Genomic DNA, 17,263 nt, shown 5'->3' with positions numbered 1-17,263 from the left:
CAACAGTGCAGCTAGCTTGTCCTCATAGCAATGGTGGAGTTGGCATGTTAGATGTGTGGCTGGCACAGAGAAAAGTGGCAGGTTGGTTAGAGCCCAAACTCGCCTGTCCTTGGGGCAGCGAGAAGGGAGGAAGGAATCAATGACTAGATTTGTAGGGGTGCCGGGGTTGGGGCCCTGGAGGAACATAGGATGGTGTTGAGTGCTGGGGGAACTTGGCTGGCTGAGTACGACTGGCCCTGGGGTGAATGTTAGGCAAACGGGGCCCGGGGATGTCATCCAAGCTGGCCTGGTTCCACAACAATGAGTAGGACAGCAGGGCTGTTGTGTTGGGTTATGGAGATTCTGGAAGAGCTACCATGAGTCAGGAGCAGGTGGTAGAGCTCAGACAGGACGGGCTGCAGGGGAACTGGCCAGGCTCTGGAAGGGCCCCATGGGGGCTTGCTAGATTCACTGGCAGGAGTGCTAGAGGAACAGTATACACAGGGCAAGCAGGGCTCACCATGGAGCTGCAGGCAGAGCATGGTGCCTGCAGGATGGGGGGTGCTTACACACTCGCTAAGCTGACCTGTCCTGGCACTGGAGCAGTGGGCATGGTGGCAGGGCTGGCAGCCAGAAGCACAGGGTGCAAAGAAAGCAGTAGCATAATGTTCCTGGTTAGAAAGTGGCTGGTCGATCAATAACTGTAAGGAGAGGGTTGCTGGCTGAGCCAGCCTGGCCCTCGAGTTGGGGATGGGGTGGGCAGGACAGGCCACGCCTTCCAAACCCTGGAGGGTTTGATAAGCAGGCTGGGGCATGAAAGTTCCACCTGGGATCATCTGACCTGGCATTGGCAAGGCTGGGTGGCGCAGTGGGTGTGTTGTCGTACATGTTGCTCTGGCCAAGCTGCTCCATCAGTGGAGCAACAGGCAGAGCACCTGGAGAAGCCTGAGGGACGCGTGACAGGTGCGCTAGAAGCATAGGCTTTGCCAGCTATGAAAGCTGTGTTTGCTGCAGCAGCCAAGGCGGGAATATAAGAGGTGCTGAGGGTCCAGGGAGAGTGAGCCTATTCCTGAGGAGCAAGGTGGAGGACAGGGGTGGCAAGGTCCCTGGCAGAGCCAGTTTAGAGCTGGCAGCCTCCTGCAGTGTTACAGCTCACCCAATATGCACCCATTGTAAACATGGCAACCTCCTGTGGCTGTCCAACACACCTGTTTCCTAAGGCTATATAACTCACTCTTTCCACAAAAATCTATCTAACTTTCACGCTGATGTCACTCTCTGAAAGACAAAGAGCTGACCCATGCTGGTTGGTCTGTTTACCTGCCTCCTTCATAAACTTTGCTGTTTAGCAAACAGGCTGGAACCACAGGGTCACAGGCAGAAGGGGCCCAGACCTGGGCTGCACTTCTTGAAAAGGGGCTCAGGTTGCAGACATCCACCCTTCCCTGGTTTCTCTGCTCACATTCCATTACTGCTAGGCCTCACCTCTCCTGGAACTCTTGAAAGTACAAATTAGAAATAGAAGGCATGCTGGAATTAGCATCTTCACTGTCCCACCCACACTGTGAGCATAGGGTAAGGAACACAGACATATAGGGCACATGCACAGGGGCTTCCTGTCCTCAAAGACTGTCTGCAGGAATCGAGAGAACAAGCAGGTACTGGAGAGACCAAGAGTCAGAGTGCCAGAGCGATGGCAGCATGAGACTAAGAGAGCGAGCCATCCCTGTCAGGGGCCATTGTGGGGCTTGTGAAGAGCATGGTTACACAACAATGCAATACCTCCCCCGCTCAGGTTCCAGGTGATGATAGGAGAGTGTCAAAAGTGGACAAAAGGGTGGGCCTATGTGCTGGGGTGGGGTTTGGCTTCCAAGCTGGTGACCATGAACGAGCTACCTGCCCCACAACATTGGGAGAAGGAAGCCACAGGTCTCACCTCTTTTTTCTATGCTAGTTAGCAGACATTACTGCCCATTGAGAATAAGTTTCTTTCTCTCTGCCCTTGGGGTGACTCATGTGAACCCCTCCCTGAGATGGTGCTGAATGGACAATTTCCACCATTAACTCAGGTTTTTCCTCCCTTGGCGCCCCTCCTGTTGCTAGGGCAGGCCACCTTCCTTCTGCTTCTTAAATAAACCCTGCTTTGCAAACTGGAGCTGTCTACATGAACATTTTTCATGAGACAGGAATAGGTTGTTGCAGTGTTTTGTGTTGATTTCCCTACCATACTAGTCCACTTTGCCCTGCAGCAGCGGGGAGGCTATGAGGGTGGGCAGGCTAGAAATGAGTGTGGTGGGGCCAAAACCTTCTGGTCCTGGAGGAGCTTCCAGGCAGGCAAGGGGTGTGGGAGATGACATTGGAGGGTCAGGTAAGACAGCAGAGTGGGTGTGTGGTTTGACTTGGGACTCAAGAAGGTGTGCAGGCTGGGATGCCGGGGTTTCTGGCAAAAGGGGCTCAGCCCTGGAGTGGCTGGCAAGCACACTGCCTACTGAGTGAGTGGGATCACTGGCTGTGCCTGACTGGCTCTCAAGCTGCAGACAGTGGATGGTGTGGCAGTGCTCCTGGGCTAGAGGAGTGCTGGTGCTAGCTATCTGAGCCTGGCCGTGGATGGGCAAGTGGGGCAACTGAGCGCATATGTTGGAAGAAGGCCCTTCTTTCTGCTCTCCTCCCATGCAATTCCATGAAATGGAGGACTACAGTGCCATAGGAGCAGGGACACCTGCCAGGATGACTTGGCTATGAAGCAGATGGCAGGAAGAGAGGTGGCTCACAGTGCACCCACTTCTCCAGCTTGTCCCTGGAATAGTAGCCAGTGGGCTCCTTGGGCTCTGGGCTTAATGCCATGACCCATTGGCTCTGGAATGCAATGTGTACTAGGGCAGAAGGGGATACTGACCAAGCAACATGTGCGGCTGTGCAGCCTGTTAGCTAGGGCTGAGGAGTACACTGGCCTAGGAAGCTTGGGCGACATGTTCCTGGAGCAGAAGGAGTGTATGCTCAGGACTGTGAAGTGCTGTCTGAACAGGAGTGGCCCTAGATCAGCAGAAGAGGGCAATGGTAAGGTTGGGTTAGAGGTGTGTGGAGCACCAGTTGAGCCCACCTGACCCTGCAATGGCTTGCAGGCAAGCTGGGAATGGGTAGTGATGTTAAGGGGATCAGGGTTGTAAGCAGAGTGGACATATGTCAGGCAGGGGCACGGGGGATGCCAGCTAAACGTGCAGCAGTGGTCTATGAGCTGCCTGGCAGGGCAAGTCAACCTTGCCCTGGAGTGGCAGGTGGGCAAGCAGCCTGTTGGGAGTGCCAAGTGACTGGCAGAGTCCACCTGGTTCTACTGCAGCAAGTGGAACAGCTGGGCAGGTGTGCTGAGGTCTTGGGAAGAGTGGGCCTGGCCCTGGAGCACTTCGAGGCCTAGAGGTATAGGGGTCATCAGACTGGCCCTTTTGGCTCTGGAACAGGTAGCAAGTGGGCAAAGGGAGCAGGGGCACCATCCAAGCTGGTCATGCCCTGGAGTGGCCATCCTGGGGCATGTTAGAGGTGCAAGACAGGTGGCAAGCACTAGCTGATTCTATCTGCTCTTGAGATACCTGCAGCAAGGAGGGTCAGGTGGGCTAGAGGTAAGGTGTCTCTCGCCAAGCAATCTTGTCCCTGCAGCAGGGAACAAGGCAGGAGTGCTAGGGGAAGTGTAGGTGCTGGGTGTGGGTGGTCTGGCATTGGAATGCACGCGGAGTGTGGTGCATGAAGGCTGGGGTCCATATACTCTGGCCCAGGCAGCCTGGCTTCACCCTGGACAAGAGGTCATTGTGTCGGGTGGGGTGCAGGGGAGGCAGAGATCAGCCCAGGCTACCAAGCATGGCAGTGGCTGGTGGGCAAGAGGCTGTCTGAAGAAATAGGTGGCCGAATTGGCCTGGCTATAAAGCTGTGGACTGGGTGGGTGTGCTACAGCCTCCCTGGGGATGTAGGCAGGGGATGGACGCAGCCTAACAGCCTGGGCCTGGATCCAGCTCCAGTAGGTTGGCAGGGTGTGCTTGCCGAGGGGCAGGTTGCTGTGTCAAAGACGACCTAGCCCTAGAGAGCTTGCAGAGTGACAGGGTGGGTTGAGAAGCAGCACAGGGGACACCGATAGAGCTGTCTTGGAGCAGGCAAGGGAGGCTGTGTGCAAGTAAGGCACTGGCTGAGTTCATGTGGCCCTGGTGCAGTGGGCTTATGGGAGATGGCATAGTAGAGACTCACTGTGGGCCAGCATAGCCTAGCTGAACCTGGATTGGCAGGCATGTGGTTTAGGGATGTTGGTGATGTTGGCAGGACCTCATGAGCCTGGAATGGTAGGCGGGGCGGACTGGCTACAGATGCACCTTGCAGAGGCTCAGCCATGAAGTGAGCAAACTAGAAATCAAAGTACGAGGACAGGACAGAGAATGAGCTCTGGGAAGCAGCCTGCTTACACTTCCCAGGGAGACCCCACTTACCTGATCTTCCACGGTCTCAGGCTTGGGGGATCACTCTCACTGGGGACACAGTGCCCAAGGGGGGTTCACTGCAGTGATGGAGGGAATCCTAAGCAGCCAGAAATGTAATAGTCAGGATCTGGGAACGTTTCACAGCCCGCAGTGTCTCCTCCAGCATCTTAGCTCATCGATGCAACCACACATTCAAGATCAAGTAAACGCTGTGGCCTCTGTGATGATTTTCTTTTAATATCAGATGTGTTATATTTGCCTAATACCAATTTACTGCCAACAACTAATCACAACACAATTCCATTATTTCATCATCTGCAGTTAGTAGAGGCTTCAGGGTTAAGCTTCATCTTGACACACAGGTGCAGGTTAATGTTAGTGGACAGCAGTGTTAGCTCTTTCAGGGCTTTTGCTCCTTTAAGAAGCTATTTAGGGAGGTCCATGTCAGTATCTCTGCAGTTAAAATCCTCCTCTTGCATGGGCCAGGATCCCAAGTAGGTGCCGGTTTTAACCCCGACGACGCTGTATCCCATTCAACTCTCTGCTTGTGGCCTGGGAAAGCAGTGGACAGCTAAAACCCTTGGGACTCTGCACCCATGCGGGAGGCCCAGAAGAGGCTCTGGGCTCCTGGTATTGGATTGGCACAGCTCAGGCCTTTGCAGTCACTTGGAGACTGAATCAATGAACAGAAGATCTTCCTCTCTGTCTCTCCTCCTCTCTGTGTATCTGTTTTCCAAGCAAAATAAAATGGAATTTTAGAAAAGACTCTTATCCGAGACATTGAGCACAAATGATACTAGCTTTTTTAAACCAGTCAAATACACTCACAATTTTTTACCCTTTCTGCCACCAGAATTGGAAAATTGCAAATATTTGTAGGAATTGAACGACAACAGTCACAAACACACTCACAATTTGATAAGTGCTCAAGGCCACCAAAATTTTACCTTCACAAAGATTCTTTCTTGGTACAAATTATCCTCTGACTAAACCAACTTGTGGCTGCAAAATGAAACTGCTGTGTATCCCAAGCTCACTACCCTAGGATTTACCTGGGCCTTTGCCAAGGTTTTACTCCCTAGGTAGCCAAGCCTCAGAGAACCCAGAGTGCATCAATGATTTCTCTAGATGACACTAATATGTCACCAAGGAATGGAGCTCGGGATGGGTAAAGAGAATATTAATGCTCCAAGGAGTTAGTTATATGCAATAGATGGACCACGATAGATGCCCTCCAGTTTTAGGGCATCAACTGCCACTCTGAATGGTAACCCCCAATCTACTGCTCTCTTTCAGGGGGAATGAGTGAGCCAGAGGATAAAATACTCATGTTTGTTTGTTACAAGGTGTTTTGAAACTGAGGAAACCAAAAAGAATATATTGAGGAACCTGTTAATGTTTGAATGGGGGGTCAAGGTTGAGGAGTTCCTAACAGCTAATGTAGATTTTTCTTACCAGCAGGCTTTTTCATCTCATCTTTCATTTCCCACATGCCTGCCACAGCCACAAGACCCAAAATAAGTCAGGTTTTTCACACTGCTACCCAAGCCACTGTCTGCTGCCTCCCAGCCTGGCCAGTAGCTGCACACTGCATTTGCACAGAACTGAAACCCAGGCATTCTGATGGAGACACAGGAGTCCCAATGTCATCTTAACCACTGTCACACACACCCACACAGGGCAATGATGCCTTCCTGTGCTGTGTCAGGTGGGCATTCACTGCTTTTCTCCCACGCCTACTGTTCACAACAAATAGTTCCTCTAAAGACCTAAGGCTTATTTTGTGAGATAGGGAAATAAAAAGACAACTTATGGAATTATATCTTGGAGGAAATAGTGACTCTTGTTGTGATTTTTCAGGGCAGAGAGCAGCACTTGGCATTGAAACAAGAGTTCTGGACATTCACAGATTTATTCCCTGCCTTAACGCTCTCTGCTGAACCTGACTTATTCCCTCTACAACTCATGGGGACATTTAAACCTAATTGTGAGAACTTAAGGGAATGGGTGACAACATACCAGAAGCCATCAGGACAAATCAGTAGTGCTGCCTTCACAGCTCCTTCAGCAGGTCCTTCTAGAGAAGTCCCTTTGCGTGAGTCCCCGTGCACTCCCTTGACTTGTCTACAAGCTCGCTGTGCCACCCCAGGCCTCTGCCAAGCACAGCGCCAGCACCACATGCTGCCCCTCAACCTTGCAGCACAACTCAGAGGAAAACAAAGCTGTTTGTTCTAACTGCTGGAGTCTGTGCTGCTCTGGTGTCAGCAACAAGAAAACTGTCCCAGACCCTTAGGAGGAGCTTCACTGAGGACTGAGCTGGGGGCTCGAGACGCTGTTGCCCAAATCAAGAAAATCAGGCCAATTAAAAAAGAAGTCGCAATGAGGTAGAAAATTAAAATAAAATAAAATAAAATAAAAAATAAAAAATGGAAATCATGCCCAACATGAAGGTCGCACTGTCCCGGGCACTCTCCCCTCCTCACTGCACAATGGGTTCAACTGGGAGGCCTAGTGTTCAAGGTCAGTGCTGCAGAGTGAGGACCCCAAGAGCCCCCTCCTGGCCCCCGCCAGCCCGCCCGCCCCGGGGCCTCAGGAGATGCTCTCACACACTCACCCTTCCCAGCTTCTCACGAATCGGGGGTCCTGCAGAGGCTCCTGAGGGGAGGGAGCTCACATGGACGCACTGGCTCAGCCACCTATGCCTCTCCACCAGCACAACCAGCAACGTGGTTATGGCGGGGCCCCACAACAACCTCCCACCTGCTGCCACAGGGCTTCCTGGGCGCGCGCGCGTGATTGGACCCCTCCCACGACTATGCATGACGTCACAACACGTAGCCAATCACAATCACAAAGGGCAGGCAGGTAGGATTCTGGAGGGAGGGGGAGTGAGGGGCGGGGCTTCACCTCAGGCTGGAAGGGGCTTCCTCTCTTGAAGCTTGAGCCTTCCAACAGCAGGGGCCGCTGTCGCCTCTCACATCAGTCCACCTCCTGGCCTCTCCTCCCCTCTCTGCTTCAGGATCCTGTTCAAGTCTGAAAACACACAGAAATGTAGTACAAGAGTCTGCAGATACACCTCACCGAATGTTCAATGCTTTCTGGAACTTTTCTTCTTTGTATTGCCAAGGTTTTTTTCCATTAGTTCATTTCACTTTTTGAAATACAGATTACACATTCACAATAATGTGTAAGACACAAACCGAGAAGAGGGCTTGTCCAGATTCAATCTAGCAAAAGAAAACTTGCACTGATAGATGTAATTCATATTATATCTATATTTCCTATTTTATGCATATAGATGTGTTTCTGTTACTCGGTTTCCAGAATTTGTGACTTTTGGTTTCTGTTTTAAAATATCTTTCTATGAGATATTTAATTTTTTTTTTTTGTAGAAATGTCAGAAATAGAGAGAGGAGGAGAGACGGAGAAGGTCTTACATCCGCTAATTCACTCCGCAAGCAGCTGCAATGGCCGGTGTGGCACCAGACTGAAGCCAGGAGCCCAGAGCCTCTTCCAGTTCTCCCACAGAGCTGTAGGGTTTCAAGATTTTGGGCTGCCCTAAACTGTGCTCCGAGGCCACAACCAGGGAGCTGGATGGAAAATAGTGCTGCTAGGATTAGAACTGGTGCCCAAATGCAATCCCGTCATGTATAAGGCAAGCACTTAGGCCACTAGGCTACTGCGCTGGAACTGTTTTAAGATAACTTGTAAGTATTACAGAACATCTCATAATTTTTTATAATTTATTCATTGAATTATAAATTATTAAATTTATTCATGAATTGCATTGCATTACGTGACAGAGTTGAAAATCTCATAATCTTGTGAACGATTACAAGTTTTATCAAGGATGATGTTTATATCCCAGAAATGAGTTATTTGCAAGGCAGTTCTTTCTTACTGACTTTTAATATTCTTTATTTTGATGTTAATTTATTTATTTATTGGAAGACAGATATACATAGAGAAACACAGACAGAGAGATAAATCTTGATTCTGCTGGTTCCCTTCACAAGTGGACACAACAGCCAGAATTTAGTTCATCTGAAGTCAGGAGTCCCATTCAGGTATTGTATGTGTGTGCAGGGTCTGAAGGCTTAGTACCATCCTCGACTGCTTTCCCAGGCCACAATCAGGGAGCTGGATGGGAAGCGGAGCAGCTACATATGAATGGTGCATGCATGGGATCCCAGCACTTGCAAGCTAACACTTTAGCCACTGAGCCATTGTGCCAGACCCCTAATTTTTGCTAATTTTGTTAATAGATTGCCACAATAGCTAGTTTTCAGTGTATACAAACACTCCTATGAGGCTATAAATATATCCTCACCTATTGTGAGTAGCTTTGGAAATTTTACTGGTGTTGGAAACCTGGAAGAAGTTCCTCGCTCCTAGGTTAGGATCAGCTCAGCTCTGGCCATTGCAGCCACTTGAATGTTCCTTGTGCCTACAGCATAAGCCAGCTGCCTTTTAAAGCAATATTATTTGCTCTGATCAATAATCAATATTTCCCTCCACCCTCTCCCTTCTCTCTAAGTCACACTGAGCTCCACCTACTTCTCACAACTCACTCCTTCCTTCACCCTCCTCTGTCTGAAGTTCCCTAGCTAGCTTTCCTCACTGAGAATCTGAGTGGCCACAACCACTTCTCCCCTCCTCCTCCCTCTTCCTCTGCTTGAAACTGCAGTTTTTCCAAGATTTAAGCATTTTCTTTTCTCTTTTGTATGCTTCAACCACACGCAACCCTAATCCAGAGGGATGGGGTAAAGGGCAATCTAAGTAACATCTACTTACAAACAAAACAAAACAATGTTACTTGCTAAACTTGTTCACTAACTTGCTAGAACAGAGCCCTCCAGAAGTAATAAAAAAAAAAAGAAACAAAAAAAAAACAACAACAAGATTTCTACACCTTAAGTTTTGATTTAGGCCGAGCTTGGAGGCCTAGCAGCTAAAGTCCTCACTTTGAAAGCATCGGGATCCCATATGGGCACTAGTTCTAATCCCGGCAGTCCTGCTTCCTATACTGCTCTCTGCTTGTGGCCTGGGAAAGCAGTGGAGGATGGCTCAAAGCCTTAGCACCCTGCATGCACATGGGAGACCTGGAGGAAGTTCCTGGATCCTGACTTTGGTTTGGCGCAGCACTGGCCATAGTGGTCAGTTGGAGAGTGAACCATCAGATGGAAGATCTTCCTCTCTGTCTCTCCTCTTCTCTGCATAACTGACTTTGCTCTAAAAATAAAATAAATCTTTAAAAAATTCTTTTTGTTTAAGTGAGATAAATATTTTCTTTTGTTAATTATTATTTCACTTTATTACACGATTTCATAATCTCTGGGATTCCCCCAATCCCTCCCCAAACCCTCCCCCAAATTGAATTCCTCCAAATTGTTACACTAGTACAGTTCTTTTCCAGTCATGATTCTGTCATTATAAGCAAGGTCCATGCAGAGACTCCAGCATCCCATTGTCCAGATATATTCAACAGTTTCATTGGGTGACCCTCCTTGGTCCAAAAGTAGAGCTGGTAGAGCATCATTCCCTCCAATGAAAAGCCACCACACAACTTCAACAACAGGAAGAAACATGGAAATTCACAACATCATGAATTTAGTTAGCATGGAATTGAGTGACCAATTTGTTAGAAATTGCAAGATCTTAACCACATCCTTTAACTACTCCATTGACATCTCAATTTTAGTACACACACAATCCGTTGCTCTAAGCCTTAAAATGGTTATATGGTATGACTCAGCTGTCTCCTGTCTATTTTCATTTTTATAGTTAGCAGCTTATACTATTCAAGTGTGATTCTTCCTGAGCTTTGCAAATGTTAGGATAGTCCAAACAGGCTTATAACTCTCATAAGTCATATGTTAACTATTGAGCAGCAGAGCAATTTTAGGAGGGGCGTGCAGAGAAAGCTTCAATACCTTAGTGAGGAGTAACTGATCTTTGTGTTCTAACTAATAAGATATATGGAATTACAAGCTGATTCTTTCCCAACTATTCTAAGCTTTCCTTATTGGTCTCTCTCTCTGTCTACCTGATCTAATTTTTTGGGGGGGAGAGGGATTGCGGAGCAACCCTGATGGTTATTGCAAGAGAGGGTGGGGAGCCAAAGTTGGAACTAAGTAAGGACCAGAGAAAGCTCCTCTCCTGAGTCCCGATGGAAATTTACTGTTCTTCTGTTTCTGAGGACTGCTCAGGGCTCCTGGCTGTTGTTCCAAAGACATTAGATCCTGTGAGGAAGGACCTAGGCTTCTTCCATCCAGTGTGGGAAATCTGATAGGGAATAGTTGACCTCAGAGTTCTCGGCCTATGAGGGCACTCCAATTCCCTATGATCTCCTTGGCAGTTGGGATATAGTCCTTGGTGCCCATACTGATATTTCTTGGTTCTGGGGTTAGGATACAAGCCTCCTCCTGTCTTTCTGTTCCACTCTGGGGTTCCCTCCTGCTCTGCGCATATGACTTCCTGTTAAGAGGCTGTCAGGATTGCTCTTGGATCCCACTGTATGTCTTTATACTTTTTGCTCATGTCAAATGCAGGTTCAAGTCTGGAGTCTGTAAATTACCTGTTACAATTCTGATAGATTATATTTAATTTCTTTCTCACACATTCTAAGAAGGTGCAACATTTCTCTGCTCTCCTGACCCACTGAAGATTAACATAGGGTATTAAAAGCATATGAAGAATTTCAGTTCATATATATATATATATATATATATATATATACATATATATATAATTTTGAATATTTGAATTATGTGTTACAGTTTTATATACACTGGAATTTTCCCCCAAAGTCCCACCCCCGACAAATTTTCCCCATTTTACTGCAGTGGCATAATCCTTCATGAGGAATTATAATTCCATCAGTCTCTTAGTTTACCCAAACATTTCTGGAACAGACAAATACAGACAGTCTAGCATCCCATGGTCTACACTTGTCCAACAGTTTCATTGGGAATCCATCTGTCATCTGGATGCAGGAATAAATGTTGCATTATATCCCCACATCTGGATATGGTAGACCCCAGTACCCCATCACTATACATTTCCACAATTGAGAAACCATGAAATAAGGTCAAAAACTGGTATGAGCTAGAACAACAGCCTCAACAACAACAACAAAATACAGCTCCATGAAAAAACACGCCACTGAGTAACCAACACATGAGTGACAAGAAGGAGATACAAAAGTCTCTTGAAAAAAATGATGCACCATATAGTCCATGAGCCAGCAATGAATTTGACAAAAGAAAAGAGAGTATTTTTGCCGGGATCCCATGTGAGTGCCGGTTCTAATCCCAGCAGCTCCACTTCCCATCCAGCTCCCTGCTTGTGGCCTGGGAAAACAGTGGAGGATGGCCCAAGCCTTGGGACCCTGCACCCGTGGGGTAGACCTGGAGGAAGTTCCTGGCTCCTGGCTCCAGATTGGCACAGCACCGGCTCTTGTGCGCACTTGGGGAGTGAATCATCGGATGGAAGATCTTCTTCTCTGTCTCTCCTCCTCTCTGTATATCCGGCTTTCCAATTAAGATAAATAAATTTTTTAAAAAGAGAGAGTATTTGGAATAAATGAAACTGATATAAAAAAAACTTCAAAACACATGGGATGCAGCCAAAACAAAACAATACAAAACAAAAACAGTGTCGATTGAATTATTGAAGATATACATTCCACACTGGTTTCCTTATGTAAGAGAGAACATTATGGTATTTGTTCTTTTGAGACTGACTCATTTCGCTGACCATAATGGTTTCTAGTTGGGACCAGCTAGTTGTAAATAGTATAATTTCATTGTTCTTAAGAGCTGAATAATATTCCATGGAGTAGATGTACCACAGTTTCTTTAACCACTCTTCTTTGGATGCGCATCTAGATTGTTTCCATGTCTTTGCTATTGTAGCTTGTGCTATTGTAAATAGGATTACAGATGCCCTTCTCACATGCAGATATCATTTCCATTGGGTATATTCCTAGCAGCAGGACAGCTGGGTCATATGGCAGATTTATTTGCAATTCTCCAAGCACTCTCCATACTGATTTCCTCAGTGGTTGTGTTAGCCTACACTCCCACCAGCAGTGAAGGAGGGTGCCTTTCTCCCCACATCCAAAGTATCTGGCACAAATGGCCAGTCCCAGCCTGTCTTCACCTCCTGAGCTCTCCTTGTGAACCCAAGCTCCCCCCTGGCTGCTGCAAGGGCTGATCCGTGGCTGCCTCTGGATCCCTGGTTGTCCTTTGTGTCCAGATCACAGCTCATCAGTGGCTGCTGGGTTTTCTGTTCCCTGAACACTGCTCAGCCATCATCGCCTCTTCCTTGTGTCTGGGGGTCTTCAAGTACCTCCCTGTTGACTTCCTGGCCCCTAACATTTTCTATAATCTGCTCTCTGTTCTTTACCCTATCTAATAATTTTCCATCCTCTCAAACATGTCTACACCCTTTGCCGACCAGTGAGATTTTCTAAATGTAAACTTAAGAATTCCTAGCCTCTTGTGCCCTAAGAACTATGTTTGTGGCTGATTAAATGCAACTCTTCTTTTTAAGATTTATTTGATTTTGATTGCAAAGTCAGGTATACAGAAAGGAGAGACAGAGAGGAAGCTCTTCCGTCCGATGATTCATTCCCCAAGTGACCACAAAGACTGGTGCTTGCCCATAAAAAGCCAGGAGCCAGGAACTTCCTCCAGGTCTGCCAGAGGGATGCAGGGTCCCAAGGCTTACCCAGGCCACAAGCAGGGAGCTGAATGGGAAGCACGGCCACCGGGATTAGAACCAGCGCTCAGACGATGTCTATTAACTTGTTCAAAATGTTGTCAGGAATTGTAAAGGCAGAGAAGAGAGTGTTTGCAAAAGGGGGAGAGTAGGTTGCAGCCTCTTTAAGGACTGAGGGAACAAGAAGCAAAGAGAAAGAAAGGCAGAAAGAAGTTTGAGTCCGGGGCTTAAGCCTTCTCCCCCCCCCCCAAAAAAATCATAACAACAATAATAATCGCAGCTGGCAGCTGCGGCATCGGCCAGAGGCGGAGGGAAACTTTGCTTTTTTGATCCCGATTCCATTTCGCCTCTCTCTCTCTCTGCCATCTCTGTCCCCTTTCTTCCTTCCCTCCCCAAATTGCTCTCCTCCACCTGGTCTCCTCAAACCCTGCTATCTCCAATCACCCCCACCCGCCCCCCTCCCCTCCACCTCCTCCTCCTCCTCCTTCTGTGCCACCCCCCCCCCCAGTTCCCCGCCGTGCCGAGGGTCTCTGGCCTCCAGCGGGCTGGGCCCACGAGCACAGCGCCCGCATGTACAACAGATGGAGATGGAGCTCAAGCCGCTGGGCACACAGCCGAATTCTGGGGGAGGCTGAGGCAATGGCAACACCACGGCGGCGGTGGTGGTCGGCGGCAACCAAAAGGCCCATGAACGCCTTCATGGTGTGTTCCCGTGGGCAGTGTCGCAAGATGACCCAGGAGAACCCCAAGGTGCACAACGTTGACATCAGCAACCGCCTGGGCCCTGAGGGGAAACTTAGTGGGAGATGACAAAGCGGCCGTTCACCACAGAGGCCAAGTGGCTGCGGGCGTTGCACAAGAAGAAACAGAGATTATAAATTTCGGCCGTGGGCGAAAACCAAGAAGCTCTTGAAGAAGGATAAGAACATGCAGCCTGGCGGGCTGCTGGCTCCCAGAAGCAACAGAATGGCCAGCGGGGTTGGGGTGGGCGCCAGGGTGGGGGCAGCTATGAACCAGCGCATTGACAACTATGCCTACGTGAATGGCTGGAGCAATGGCAGCTACAGCATGATGCAGGACCATCTGGGCTGCCCGCGGCACCTGGGCCTCAACAACCATGGCGCAGCTCAGATGCAGCCCTTGCACCGCTATGATGTCAGCTCGCTGCAGTACAACTCCATGACCAGCTCGCAGACCTACATGAATGGCTCTCCCACCTACAGCATGTCCTACTCGCAGCAGAGCACCCTTGGCATGGCGCTAGGCTTCTTGGGCTAGGTGGTGAAGTCCAAGGCCAGCTCCAGCCCCTCAGTGGTTACCTCTTCCTCCCACTCCAGGGATCCCTGCCAGGCCGGGACCCTCCAGAACACGATCAGTGTGTACCTCACCAGCGCCAAGCCATCTGCACATGTCGCAGCACAACCAGAGCAGCCCAGTGCCCAGCACTGCCATTAAAGGCACACTGCCCCTCTCGCACATGTGAGGGGGGCCCGCCAGACAGCGGACTGGAGAAAGACGGGGAGCGGTGTTGGAGGGGAGATTGGAGGTGATAGTCGGGTGGGGAGTAGGGGGGAAGACATTTTCAGAGGAAAAGGAAACAAACAAAAATCCGGGAAATGGGAGGGGTGCAAAAGTAGAGTGAGAAGGAAGCATGACGAAAAAAACAAGCGCATGCAACACAAATCCTGGTATGTGACAAAGAACATTTCATTACTCACAGTAAATGACACCTTCAGAGGAGACCACCAATCCCTTCTGCGCTCAACGCAAAACCTGCGACGCCGACCAGAGATCTTTATAAAAGATGTAGAGATGCATGCTGGACTTCTTTTTTGGCGGGACTATTTTTGTACAGAAAAAAAAAAAAAAGAAACTGGCTAGTGGGTGGACTGGGGAGGGCCTAGGAAATGGACCTTGTATAGATCTGAAGTAAAAGAAAACTGCACACAACTTTTTTTTTTTTTAATTGAAAGGTGGATATACAGAGAGGAGGAGAGACAGAGAGAAAGATCTTCCATCGGATGATTCACTCCCCAAGTGAGCACAATGGCTGGAGCTGAGCCAATATGAAGCCTGGAGACAGGAACCTCTTCCGGGTCTCCCACAAGGCTACAGGATCCCATAGCTAGGCTGATGACCCCTACACCTTTAGGTTTCTTACTGCTCCAGGCCCACTCAGCCCAAGAAACCCACACACCTGTCCCACTGCTCCAACTTGCTACTGTAGAACCAGTTGGGCACTACCAGCCACCCGGCACCCCCAACAAGCTGCTCATAGACCAAGCTGCATGTGGGGCCTTGCCCTGCCAAGAAGCTCATAGACCACCACTGCAAGGACTGGCCAGTTCAACTGGTATCCCCTGTGGCCCCAGCCTGCCGGATGTCCACTCTGCTAACAATCTTGCCCCCCTTGACCCTGTCCCACCTTCCCAGCTTGCTTGCAAGTCACTCAAGGGTCAGGTGGGCTCAGATATTGCTCCATGTGCCTCTAACCCGACCTCACCATTGCCTCTACCACTGATCAAAGGCCAGGCCTGTTCAGACAACATTCCTGGCCCTGAGCATGCACTCCATCTGCTCTAGGGCCACATCATTCCAGCTGCCTAGGCCAGTGCACCCCTCAGCCCTAGCTCGAAGGTTGCTCAGCCCCACATGATGCTTGGTCGGTATCCCCATGTACACCTAGCATGCACACCATGCATTTCAGAGCCAATGGGTCATGGCAGTAAGCCCAGAGCCCAAGGAGCCCACTGGCCACTAATCCAGGAACAAGCTGGACAAGCCAGTGCACTGTGTGCCCCCTCTCTGCCTGCCATCTGCTTCATAGCCAAGTCATCCTGGCCGGTGTCCCTGCTCCTACAGAATGTAGTCCTCCATTTCAGGGCCAGGCTGAATTGCATGGGCTGGAGGGAGGTGGTGAAGGGCTTCTTTAACATAACACCTTCGATCATCCCACTTGCCCATCCATGGCCAGTCTCGGTTAAACAGCCTGGGCTCTATCTTAGGAGCACTGCCCCACTGTCCACTGTCAGCAGCTCGAGAGCCAGTTGGGCTTAGCCAATGATCTCACTCCCTCAGCAGGCAGTGTGCTTGCCAGCCACTCCAGGGCTGGGCCCCTTTAGCTGGTGACCCCAGCAGCCCCAGCCTGCACACCTTGAGTCCCAAGCCACACAACATACCCACTCTGCCTCTTTACCTGGCCCTCCAATGTCATCTCCGACACACCTAACCTACTTGGAAGCTCCTCCAGAGCCAGGAGGGCTCAGGCCCACCACACTCATTTCTAGCCTGCCCCCATAGCCTTCCCACTGTTGCAGGCAAAGTGGGCTAGTGTGGTAGGCAAATCAACACGAAACACTGCAACAACCTATTTCTCGTCTCATGAAAAAATGTTCATGTAGACAACTCTAGTTTGTAAAGCAGGGTTTATTTAAGAAGCAGAAGGAAGGTGGCCTGCACTAGCAGCAGGAGGGGCTTCAAGGGAGGAAACACCCATGGAAAAGATGGAAATTGTGTCCATTCAGCACCATCTCAGGGAAGGGTTGACATGAGTCACCCCAAGGGCAGAGAGAAAGAAACTTTTCACAATGGGCAGTAATGTCTACTAACTAGCATAGAAAAAAGAGGTGAGACCTGTGTCTTCTTTCTCCCAATGTTGTAGGCTAGGCAGGCAGTTCAGGGTCACCAGTTTGGAAGGCACACTCCATCCCACTACCTGGATGTTTCCTCCTGCCCACCTGGGATGCTCACCTATCTGGAACCTGAGAGGGCCAGTATTGCATTGTTGTGTAACCACTCCTCTCCAAAGCCCCCACAGTGGACTCTGATGGGTAGGGCTCACTCTCTTGGTCACATGCTTCCATTGCTCTGGCACTCTGACTCTTGGTCTCCCCAGTACCTTCTTGGTCTTAGGTCTCCGGGTAGCCCCTGAACATGGGCCCTGTATATGTGTATTCCTCACAATCTGTTTACTGCTTGAGTGGGACAGGAAAGATGTTAACTCTAAGATGCTTTGTATTTCTGATTTGTGTACTTTCTGGAGTTCTGAGACAGGTAAGGCCTAGCAGTAATGGAATGTGGACAGAGAAGCCAGAGAATGGTGG

At 49.3% G+C, this 17,263-nt stretch overlaps 1 pseudogene; it reads left to right on the top strand.

The window, feature by feature from the left end:
- Nucleotides 1–2,948: 2,948 nt before the first annotated feature.
- LOC131482692 (transcription factor SOX-2-like) lies at nt 2,949–14,643 on the top strand (annotated as a pseudogene).
- The last annotated feature ends 2,620 nt before the right edge of the window (nt 14,644–17,263 follow it).

The sequence above is a fragment of the Ochotona princeps genome, chromosome 19 (genome assembly GCF_030435755.1).
Source record: "Ochotona princeps isolate mOchPri1 chromosome 19, mOchPri1.hap1, whole genome shotgun sequence".
Lineage (NCBI taxonomy): Eukaryota > Metazoa > Chordata > Mammalia > Lagomorpha > Ochotonidae > Ochotona > Ochotona princeps.
This window is presented reverse-complemented; position numbering and strand designations above follow the sequence as displayed.